Raw genomic sequence first — 11,714 nt, 5'->3', positions numbered from 1 at the left:
ATCAATACCCGTTTTAAAATTAAAAATCCCTGATTACATCAAGATTCTCATAACGGTATTTCTAGTCTCATTCTCATAGTTTTAACCTAGTGTCAATATTCGTTTTAGTATTGACATTTTAATTCAGATTAAGATCTTGCTCAGTGTAATTCTAGCCTTAAACTCTGGCCTAGTGTCAATATCCGTTTCAATATGACAATTCTCAGTGTATTTCAAACCTGATTCTCTTGATTCTAGCCTATCGTCCATATCCGTTTTAATATTGACCGTTCTCAGTGTATTTCTAGCCTGATTCTCTAATTTCTAGCCTAGTGTCAATATTCGTTTTAACATTGACTTATCTACTTGTATTTCTAGCCTGATTCTCTTATTTCTAGCCTAGTGTCAATATTCGTTTTAATATTGACCGTTCTCAATGTATTTCTAGCCTGATTCTCTTATTTCTAGCCTAGTGTCAATATTCGTTTTAACATTGACTTATCTACGCGTATTTCTGGCCCGATTCTCTTAGTTCTAGCCTAGTATCAATATTCGTTTTCATATTGATCGTTCTCAGTGTATTTCTAGCCTGATTCTCTTATTTCTAGCCTAGTGTCAATATTCGTTTTAATATTGACCGTTCTCAATTTATTTCTAGCCTGATTCTCTTATTTCTAGCCTAGTGTCAATATTCGTTTTAACATTGACTTATCTACGTGTATTTCTGGCCCGATTCTCTTAGCTCTAGCCTAGTATCAATATTCGTTTTAATATTGACCGTTCTCAGTGTATTTCTAGCCTGATTCTCTAATTTCTAGCCTAGTGTCAATATTCGTTTTAACATTGACTTATCTACTTGTATTTCTAGCCTGATTCTCTTATTTCTAGCCTAGTGTCAATATTCGTTTTAATATTGACCGTTCTCAATGTATTTCTAGCCTGATTCTCTTATTTCTAGCCTAGTGTCAATATTCGTTTTAACATTGACTTATCTACGCGTATTTCTGGCCCGATTCTCTTAGTTCTAGCCTAGTATCAATATTCGTTTTAATATTGATCGTTCTCAGTGTATTTCTAGCCTGATTCTCTTATTTCTAGCCTAGTGTCAATATTCGTTTTAATATTGACCGTTCTCAATTTATTTCTAGCCTGATTCTCTTATTTCTAGCCTAGTGTCAATATTCGTTTTAACATTGACTTATCTACGTGTATTTCTGGCCCGATTCTCTTAGCTCTAGCCTAGTATCAATATTCGTTTTAATATTGACCGTTCTCAATGTATTTCTAGCCTGATTCTCTTATTTCTAGCCTAGTGTCAATATTCGTTTTAACATTGACTTATCTACGTGTATTTCTGGCCCGATTCTCTTAGTTCTAGCCTAATATCAATATTCGTTTTCATATTGACCGTTCTCAGTGTATTTCTAGCCTGATTCTCTTATTTCTAGCCTAGTGTCAATATTCGTTTTAACATTGACTTATCTACGTGTATTTCTGGCCCGATTCTCTTAGTTCTAGCCTAGTATCAATATTCGTTTTAATATTGACCGTTCTCAGTGTATTTCTAGCCTGATTCTCTTATTTCTAGCCTAGTGTCAATATTCGTTTTAACATTGACTTATCTACGCGAATTTCTGGCCCGATTCTCTTAGTTCTAGCCTAGTATCAATATTCGTTTTCATATTGATCGTTCTCAGTGTATTTCTAGCCTGATTCTCTTATTTCTAGCCTAGTGTCAATATTCGTTTTAATATTGACCGTTCTCAATTTATTTCTAGCCTGATTCTCTTATTTCTAGCCTAGTGTCAATATTCGTTTTAACATTGACTTATCTACGTGTATTTCTGGCCCGATTCTCTTAGTTCTAGCCTAGTATCAATATTCGTTTTAATATTGACCGTTCTCAGTGAATTTCTAGCCTGATTCTCTTATTTCTAGTCTAGTGTCAATATTCGTTTTAACATTGACTTATCTACGTGTGTTTCTGGCCCGATTCTCTTAGTTCTAGCCTAGTATCAATATTCGTTTTAATATTGACCGTTCTCAGTGTATTTCTAGCCTGATTCTCTTATTTCTAGCCTAGTGTCAATATTCGTTTTAACATTGACTTATCTACGTGTATTTCTGGCCCGATTCTCTTATTTCTAGCCTAGTGTCAATATTCGTTTTAATATTGACTATTCTCAATGTTTTTTTTGGCCTGAATCTCTTAGTTCCAACCTAGTGTCAATATCCGTTTTAATATTGACTTATCTTAACGTGTTTATAGCCCGATTCTCTAATTCCTAGCCTAGTGTCAATATCCGTTTTAATATTGACAATATCCGTTTTATTATTTAGACTCTGTATTGCGGATAATGCCACTTCTACATCAATGGCAAAATAAATACAAAGAACTGCCTTATATTGTCTAAAGAAGAATTAGTCAATAGAACAAGCAATAGCAAATAAGAAAAAACAACCACAGCCATCGGCACTATGGTGGCCCGTTTGGAAACTAGCATCTTATATAAACTACAAAAAATATTGCTAACTTGGTTGTGTTTTGGAAATATAATTTGCTGTAGTTTGATTATTTTTTCTTTTTGCCAGCTAATGTTGAAATTTTGCGTTAAAATTTGATTGTTTTTTCTTTTTGCTAGCTAATGTTAAAATTGTGCATTCTCAGTGTATTTCTAGCCTGAATCTCTAAGTTCTAGCCTAGTGTCAATACTCGTTTTAATATTGGGTATTCTCAATATATTTCTAGCTTGAATCTTTTAGTTCTAGCCTGAATCTCTTAGTTCTAGCCTAGTGTCAATATCCGTTTTAATATTGACCGTTCCCAGTGTATTTCTAGCCTGAATCTCTAAGTTCTAGCCTAGTGTCAATACTCGTTTTAATATTGGGTATTCTCAATATATTTCTAGCTTGAATCTTTTAGTTCTAGCCTGAATCTCTTAGTTCTAGCCTAGTGTCAATATCCGTTTTAATATTGACCGTTCCCAGTGTATTTCTAGCCTGAATCTCTTAGTTCTAGCCTAGTGTTGATACTCGTTTTAATATTGAGCATTCTCAGTATATTTCTAGCCCGATTCTTTTAGTTCTAGCCTAGTGTCAATATCCGTTTTAATATTGACCGTTCCTAGTGTATTTCTAGCCCGAATCTCTTAGTTCTAGCCTAGTGTCAATAGCCGTTTTAATATTGACCGTTCCTAGTGTATTTCTAGCCTGAATCTCTTAGTTCTAGCCTAGTGTCAATATTCGTTTTACTATTGACCGTTCTCAGTGTATCTCTAGCCCGATTCTCTTAGTTCTAGCCAAGTGTCAATAATAGTTTTAATATTGACTTATCTTAATGTGTTTCTAGCCTGATTTTCTTAATTCTAGCCTAGTGACAATATTCGTTTCAACATTTACTTATCTGCGTTTGATTTCAGCCTGATTCTTTTAGTTCTAACGTAGTGTCAGTATTCGTTTTAAAATTGACTTATTCGTTATTTTATATAGAAATTAAACATTTTTGATTTGATCAAGTAGCTGCTCGGATTACTTTCTAGCCTTTATTTCTTAGCTCTATCTGAATATCAATGTCTGTTTTAACTAATGGTACATAAAACATCTAAGCTTTTATTCTTATTGTAAACGCTGGATTAACCGATCTAGAGGACAAAAACTCAATTTTCCGGAAAAAAGATAAAATTTCCAAATAGTGGTTCGACCCTCGCATCGAACCTGAGACCGATATTCGAATGCGTTTTTCACATTCCACTAAGCTACGCAAGCTTATTTAATACGGAGTTTTAGTAAAAACAAACAAGCTTATTTGATTTAGGCGAATACTATATTTATAAATTCGTATTTATAAAATACTTTCGGTGAAACCGATTGTATTTTAGCTTGATGCCCTTGGGCATTTTTTTGCTCAGCCTGACAGGATACAACAAAATATGGCCAAGGGATCCGATGGGAGTCGGTGAAAGCCTCGAATTTGGCCACATTTGGCCCAAATTTCGACGTTTTGTATGGAAATTGAGCCAAAAACGGGGTTTTGTCGCCAAATCCGGTACTTGCCAGCCTCTCTGTTGATTGTCTTTGTCATTTTCGTGCTCAGCCTGACAGGATACAACAAAATAGGGCCAAGGGATCCAGGTGGAGTCGGTGAAAGCCTCGAATTTGGCCACATTTGGCCCAAATTTCGACGTTTTGTATGGAAATTGAGCCAAAAACGGGGTTTTGTCGCCAAATCCGGTACTTGCCAGCCTCTCTGTTGATTGTCTTTGTCATTTTCGTGCTCAGCATGATAGGTTACAACAGAATATGTCCAAAGGCTCCAAGAAATCTCGGTGAAAGGCTCCAATTTGACGAAATAATCACAGAATTGACATTACAAGCAAATTCTAAGCATTTCTGTGCATTTGTCGCAAAAATCGGTACTTACCACTGAATTGCTTGATGCCCTTGGGCATTTTTTTGCTCAGCCTGACAGGATACAACAAAATATGGCCAAGGGATCCGATGGGAGTCGGTGAAAGCCTCGAATTTGGCCACATTTGGCCCAAATTTCGACGTTTTGTATGGAAATTGAGCCAAAAACGGGGTTTTGTCGCCAAATCCGGTACTTGCCAGCCTCTCTGTTGATTGTCTTTGTCATTTTCGTGCTCAGCCTGACAGGATACAACAAAATAGGGCCAAGGGATCCAGGTGGAGTCGGTGAAAGCCTCGAATTTGGCCACATTTGGCCCAAATTTCGACGTTTTGTATGGAAATTGAGCCAAAAACGGGATTTTGTCGCCAAATCCGGTACTTGCCAGCCTCTCTGTTGATTGTCTTTGTCATTTTCGTGCTCAGCCTGATAGGTTACAACAGAATATGTCCAAAGGCTCCAAGAAATCTCGGTGAAAGGCTCCAATTTGACGAAATAATCACAGAATTGACATTACAAGCAAATTCTAAGCATTTCTGTGCATTTGTCGCAAAAATCGGTACTTACCACTGAATTGCTTGATGCCCTTGGGCATTTTTTTGCTCAGCCTGACAGGATACAACAAAATATGGCCAAGGGATCCGATGGGAGTCGGTGAAAGCCTCGAATTTGGCCACATTTGGCCCAAATTTCGACGTTTTGTATGGAAATTGAGCCAAAAAACGGGGTTTTGTCGCCAAATCCGGTACTTGCCAGCCTCTCTGTTGATTGTCTTTGTCATTTTCGTGCTCAGCCTGACAGGATACAACAAAATAGGGCCAAGGGATCCAGGTGGAGTCGGTGAAAGCCTCGAATTTGGCCACATTTGGCCCAAATTTCGACGTTTTGTATGGAAATTGAGCCAAAAACGGGGTTTTGTCGCCAAATCCGGTACTTGCCAGCCTCTCTGTTGATTGTCTTTGTCATTTTCGTGCTCAGCCTGATAGGTTACAACAGAATATGTCCAAAGGCTCCAAGAAATCTCGGTGAAAGGCTCCAATTTGACGAAATAATCACAGAATTGACATTACAAGCAAATTCTAAGCATTTCTGTGCATTTGTCGCAAAAATCGGTACTTACCACTGAATTGCTTGATGCCCTTGGGCATTTTTTTGCTCAGCCTGACAGGATACAACAAAATATGGCCAAGGGATCCGATGGGAGTCGGTGAAAGCCTCGAATTTGGCCACATTTGGCCCAAATTTCGACGTTTTGTATGGAAATTGAGCCAAAAACGGGGTTTTGTCGCCAAATCCGGTACTTGCCAGCCTCTCTGTTGATTGTCTTTGTCATTTTCGTGCTCAGCCTGACAGGATACAACAAAATAGGGCCAAGGGATCCAGGTGGAGTCGGTGAAAGCCTCGAATTTGGCCACATTTGGCCCAAATTTCGACGTTTTGTATGGAAATTGAGCCAAAAACGGGGTTTTGTCGCCAAATCCGGTACTTGCCAGCCTCTCTGTTGATTGTCTTTGTCATTTTCGTGCTCAGCCTGATAGGTTACAACAGAATATGTCCAAAGGCTCCAAGAAATCTCGGTGAAAGGCTCCAATTTGACGAAATAATCACAGAATTGACATTACAAGCAAATTCTAAGCATTTCTGTGCATTTGTCGCAAAAATCGGTACTTACCACTGAATTGCTTGATGCCCTTGGGCATTTTTTTGCTCAGCCTGACAGGATACAACAAAATATGGCCAAGGGATCCGATGGGAGTCGGTGAAAGCCTCGAATTTGGCCACATTTGGCCCAAATTTCGACGTTTTGTATGGAAATTGAGCCAAAAACGGGGTTTTGTCGCCAAATCCGGTACTTGCCAGCCTCTCTGTTGATTGTCTTTGTCATTTTCGTGCTCAGCCTGACAGGATACAACAAAATAGGGCCAAGGGATCCAGGTGGAGTCGGTGAAAGCCTCGAATTTGGCCACATTTGGCCCAAATTTCGACGTTTTGTATGGAAATTGAGCCAAAAACGGGGTTTTGTCGCCAAATCCGGTACTTGCCAGCCTCTCTGTTGATTGTCTTTGTCATTTTCGTGCTCAGCCTGATAGGTTACAACAGAATATGTCCAAAGGCTCCAAGAAATCTCGGTGAAAGGCTCCAATTTGACGAAATAATCACAGAATTGACATTACAAGCAAATTCTAAGCATTTCTGTGCATTTGTCGCAAAAATCGGTACTTACCACTGAATTGCTTGATGCCCTTGGGCATTTTTTTGCTCAGCCTGACAGGATACAACAAAATATGGCCAAGGGATCCGATGGGAGTCGGTGAAAGCCTCGAATTTGGCCACATTTGGCCCAAATTTCGACGTTTTGTATGGAAATTGAGCCAAAAACGGGGTTTTGTCGCCAAATCCGGTACTTGCCAGCCTCTCTGTTGATTGTCTTTGTCATTTTCGTGCTCAGCCTGACAGGATACAACAAAATAGGGCCAAGGGATCCAGGTGGAGTCGGTGAAAGCCTCGAATTTGGCCACATTTGGCCCAAATTTCGACGTTTTGTATGGATATTGAGCCAAAAACGGGGTTTTGTCGCCAAATCCGGTACTTGCCAGCCTCTCTGTTGATTGTCTTTGTCATTTTCGTGCTCAGCCTGATAGGTTACAACAGAATATGTCCAAAGGCTCCAAGAAATCTCGGTGAAAGGCTCCAATTTGACGAAATAATCACAGAATTGACATTACAAGCAAATTCTAAGCATTTCTGTGCATTTGTCGCAAAAATCGGTACTTACCACTGAATTGCTTGATGCCCTTGGGCATTTTTTTGCTCAGCCTGACAGGATACAACAAAATATGGCCAAGGGATCCGATGGGAGTCGGTGAAAGCCTCGAATTTGGCCACATTTGGCCCAAATTTCGACGTTTTGTATGGAAATTGAGCCAAAAACGGGGTTTTGTCGCCAAATCCGGTACTTGCCAGCCTCTCTGTTGATTGTCTTTGTCATTTTCGTGCTCAGCCTGACAGGATACAACAAAATAGGGCCAAGGGATCTGATGGGAGTCGGTGAAAGCCTCGAATTTGGCCACATTTGGCCCAAATTTCGACGTTTTGTATGGAAATTGAGCCAAAAACGGGGTTTTGTCGCCAAATCCGGTACTTGCCAGCCTCTCTGTTGATTGTCTTTGTCATTTTCGTGCTCAGCCTGATAGGTTACAACAGAATATGTCCAAAGGCTCCAAGAAATCTCGGTGAAAGGCTCCAATTTGACGAAATAATCACAGAATTGACATTACAAGCAAATTCTAAGCATTTCTGTGCATTTGTCGCAAAAATCGGTACTTACCACTGAATTGCTTGATGCCCTTGGGCATTTTTTTGCTCAGCCTGACAGGATACAACAAAATATGGCCAAGGGATCCGATGGGAGTCGGTGAAAGCCTCGAATTTGGCCACATTTGGCCCAAATTTCGACGTTTTGTATGGAAATTGAGCCAAAAACGGGGTTTTGTCGCCAAATCCGGTACTTGCCAGCCTCTCTGTTGATTGTCTTTGTCATTTTCGTGCTCAGCCTGACAGGATACAACAAAATAGGGCCAAGGGATCCAGGTGGAGTCGGTGAAAGCCTCGAATTTGGCCACATTTGGCCCAAATTTCGACGTTTTGTATGGATATTGAGCCAAAAACGGGGTTTTGTCGCCAAATCCGGTACTTGCCAGCCTCTCTGTTGATTGTCTTTGTCATTTTCGTGCTCAGCCTGATAGGTTACAACAGAATATGTCCAAAGGCTCCAAGAAATCTCGGTGAAAGGCTCCAATTTGACGAAATAATCACAGAATTGACATTACAAGCAAATTCTAAGCATTTCTGTGCATTTGTCGCAAAAATCGGTACTTACCACTGAATTGCTTGATGCCCTTGGGCATTTTTTTGCTCAGCCTGACAGGATACAACAAAATATGGCCAAGGGATCCGATGGGAGTCGGTGAAAGCCTCGATTTTGGCCACATTTGGCCCAAATTTCGACGTTTTGTATGGAAATTGAGCCAAAAACGGGGTTTTGTCGCCAAATCCGGTACTTGCCAGCCTCTCTGTTGATTGTCTTTGTCATTTTCGTGCTCAGCCTGACAGGATACAACAAAATAGGGCCAAGGGATCCAGGTGGAGTCGGTGAAAGCCTCGAATTTGGCCACATTTGGCCCAAATTTCGACGTTTTGTATGGAAATTGAGCCAAAAACGGGGTTTTGTCGCCAAATCCGGTACTTGCCAGCCTCTCTGTTGATTGTCTTTGTCATTTTCGTGCTCAGCCTGATAGGTTACAACAGAATATGTCCAAAGGCTCCAAGAAATCTCGGTGAAAGGCTCCAATTTGACGAAATAATCACAGAATTGACATTACAAGCAAATTCTAAGCATTTCTGTGCATTTGTCGCAAAAATCGGTACTTACCACTGAATTGCTTGATGCCCTTGAGCATTTTTTTGCTCAGCCTGACAGGATACAACAAAATATGGCCAAGGGATCCGATGGGAGTCGGTGAAAGCCTCGAATTTGGCCACATTTGGCCCAAATTTCGACGTTTTGTATGGAAATTGAGCCAAAAACGGGGTTTTGTCGCCAAATCCGGTACTTGCCAGCCTCTCTGTTGATTGTCTTTGTCATTTTCGTGCTCAGCCTGACAGGATACAACAAAATAGGGCCAAGGGATCCAGGTGGAGTCGGTGAAAGCCTCGAATTTGGCCACATTTGGCCCAAATTTCGACGTTTTGTATGGAAATTGAGCCAAAAACGGGGTTTTGTCGCCAAATCCGGTACTTGCCAGCCTCTCTGTTGATTGTCTTTGTCATTTTCGTGCTCAGCCTGATAGGTTACAACAGAATATGTCCAAAGGCTCCAAGAAATCTCGGTGAAAGGCTCCAATTTGACGAAATAATCACAGAATTGACATTACAAGCAAATTCTAAGCATTTCTGTGCATTTGTCGCAAAAATCGGTACTTACCACTGAATTGCTTGATGCCCTTGGGCATTTTTTTGCTCAGCCTGACAGGATACAACAAAATATGGCCAAGGGATCCGATGGGAGTCGGTGAAAGCCTCGAATTTGGCCACATTTGGCCCAAATTTCGACGTTTTGTATGGAAATTGAGCCAAAAACGGGGTTTTGTCGCCAAATCCGGTACTTGCCAGCCTCTCTGTTGATTGTCTTTGTCATTTTCGTGCTCAGCCTGACAGGATACAACAAAATAGGGCCAAGGGATCCAGGTGGAGTCGGTGAAAGCCTCGAATTTGGCCACATTTGGCCCAAATTTCGACGTTTTGTATGGAAATTGAGCCAAAAACGGGGTTTTGTCGCCAAATCCGGTACTTGCCAGCCTCTCTGTTGATTGTCTTTGTCATTTTCGTGCTCAGCCTGATAGGTTACAACAGAATATGTCCAAAGGCTCCAAGAAATCTCGGTGAAAGGCTCCAATTTGACGAAATAATCACAGAATTGACATTACAAGCAAATTCTAAGCATTTCTGTGCATTTGTCGCAAAAATCGGTACTTACCACTGAATTGCTTGATGCCCTTGGGCATTTTTTTGCTCAGCCTGACAGGATACAACAAAATATGGCCAAGGGATCCGATGGGAGTCGGTGAAAGCCTCGAATTTGGCCACATTTGGCCCAAATTTCGACGTTTTGTATGGAAATTGAGCCAAAAACGGGGTTTTGTCGCCAAATCCGGTACTTGCCAGCCTCTCTGTTGATTGTCTTTGTCATTTTCGTGCTCAGCCTGACAGGATACAACAAAATAGGGCCAAGGGATCCAGGTGGAGTCGGTGAAAGCCTCGAATTTGGCCACATTTGGCCCAAATTTCGACGTTTTGTATGGAAATTGAGCCAAAAACGGGGTTTTGTCGCCAAATCCGGTACTTGCCAGCCTCTCTGTTGATTGTCTTTGTCATTTTCGTGCTCAGCCTGATAGGTTACAACAGAATATGTCCAAAGGCTCCAAGAAATCTCGGTGAAAGGCTCCAATTTGACGAAATAATCACAGAATTGACATTACAAGCAAATTCTAAGCATTTCTGTGCATTTGTCGCAAAAATCGGTACTTACCACTGAATTGCTTGATGCCCTTGGGCATTTTTTTGCTCAGCCTGACAGGATACAACAAAATATGGCCAAGGGATCCGATGGGAGTCGGTGAAAGCCTCGAATTTGGCCACATTTGGCCCAAATTTCGACGTTTTGTATGGAAATTGAGCCAAAAACGGGGTTTTGTTGCCAAATCCGGTACTTGCCAGCCTCTCTGTTGATTGTCTTTGTCATTTTCGTGCTCAGCCTGACAGGATACAACAAAATATGGCCAAGGGATTCGATGGGAGTCGGTGAAAGCCTCGAATTTGGCCACATTTGGCCCAAATTTCGACGTTTTGTATGGAAATTGAGCCAAAAACGGGGTTTTGTCGCCAAATCCGGTACTTGCCAGCCTCTCTGTTGATTGTCTTTGTCATTTTCGTGCTCAGCCTGACAGGATACAACAAAATAGGGCCAAGGGATCCAGGTGGAGTCGGTGAAAGCCTCGAATTTGTCCACATTTGGCCCAAATTTCGACGTTTTGTATGGAAATTGAGCCAAAAACGGGGTTTTGTCGCCAAATCCGGTACTTGCCAGCCTCTCTGTTGATTGTCTTTGTCATTTTCGTGCTCAGCCTGATAGGTTACAACAGAATATGTCCAAAGGCTCCAAGAAATCTCGGTGAAAGGCTCCAATTTGACGAAATAATCACAGAATTGACATTACAAGCAAATTCTAAGCATTTCTGTGCATTTGTCGCAAAAATCGGTACTTACCACTGAATTGCTTGATGCCCTTGGGCATTTTTTTGCTCAGCCTGACAGGATACAACAAAATATGGCCAAGGGATCCGATGGGAGTCGGTGAAAGCCTCGAATTTGGCCACATTTGGCCCAAATTTCGACGTTTTGTATGGAAATTGAGCCAAAAACGGGGTTTTGTCGCCAAATCCGGTACTTGCCAGCCTCTCTGTTGATTGTCTTTGTCATTTTCGTGCTCAGCCTGACAGGATACAACAAAATAGGGCCAAGGGATCCAGGTGGAGTCGGTGAAAGCCTCGAATTTGGCCACATTTGGCCCAAATTTCGTCGTTTTGTATGGAAATTGAGCCAAAAACGGGGTTTTGTCGCCAAATCCGGTACTTGCCAGCCTCTCTGTTGATTGTCTTTGTCAATTTCGTGCTCAGCCTGATAGGTTACAACAGAATATGTCCAAAGGCTCCAAGAAATCTCGGTGAAAGGCTCAAATTTGACGAAATAATCACAGAATTGACATTACAAG

The sequence above is a fragment of the Hydra viridissima genome, unplaced genomic scaffold (genome assembly GCF_058129835.1).
Source record: "Hydra viridissima isolate aposymbiotic clone 2 unplaced genomic scaffold, HvirCarnegie_v1 scaffold_1, whole genome shotgun sequence".
NCBI classification, from domain to species: domain Eukaryota; kingdom Metazoa; phylum Cnidaria; class Hydrozoa; order Anthoathecata; family Hydridae; genus Hydra; species Hydra viridissima.
The sequence above is the reverse complement of the archived record's forward strand: the minus strand, read 5'-3'. Positions refer to the sequence as shown.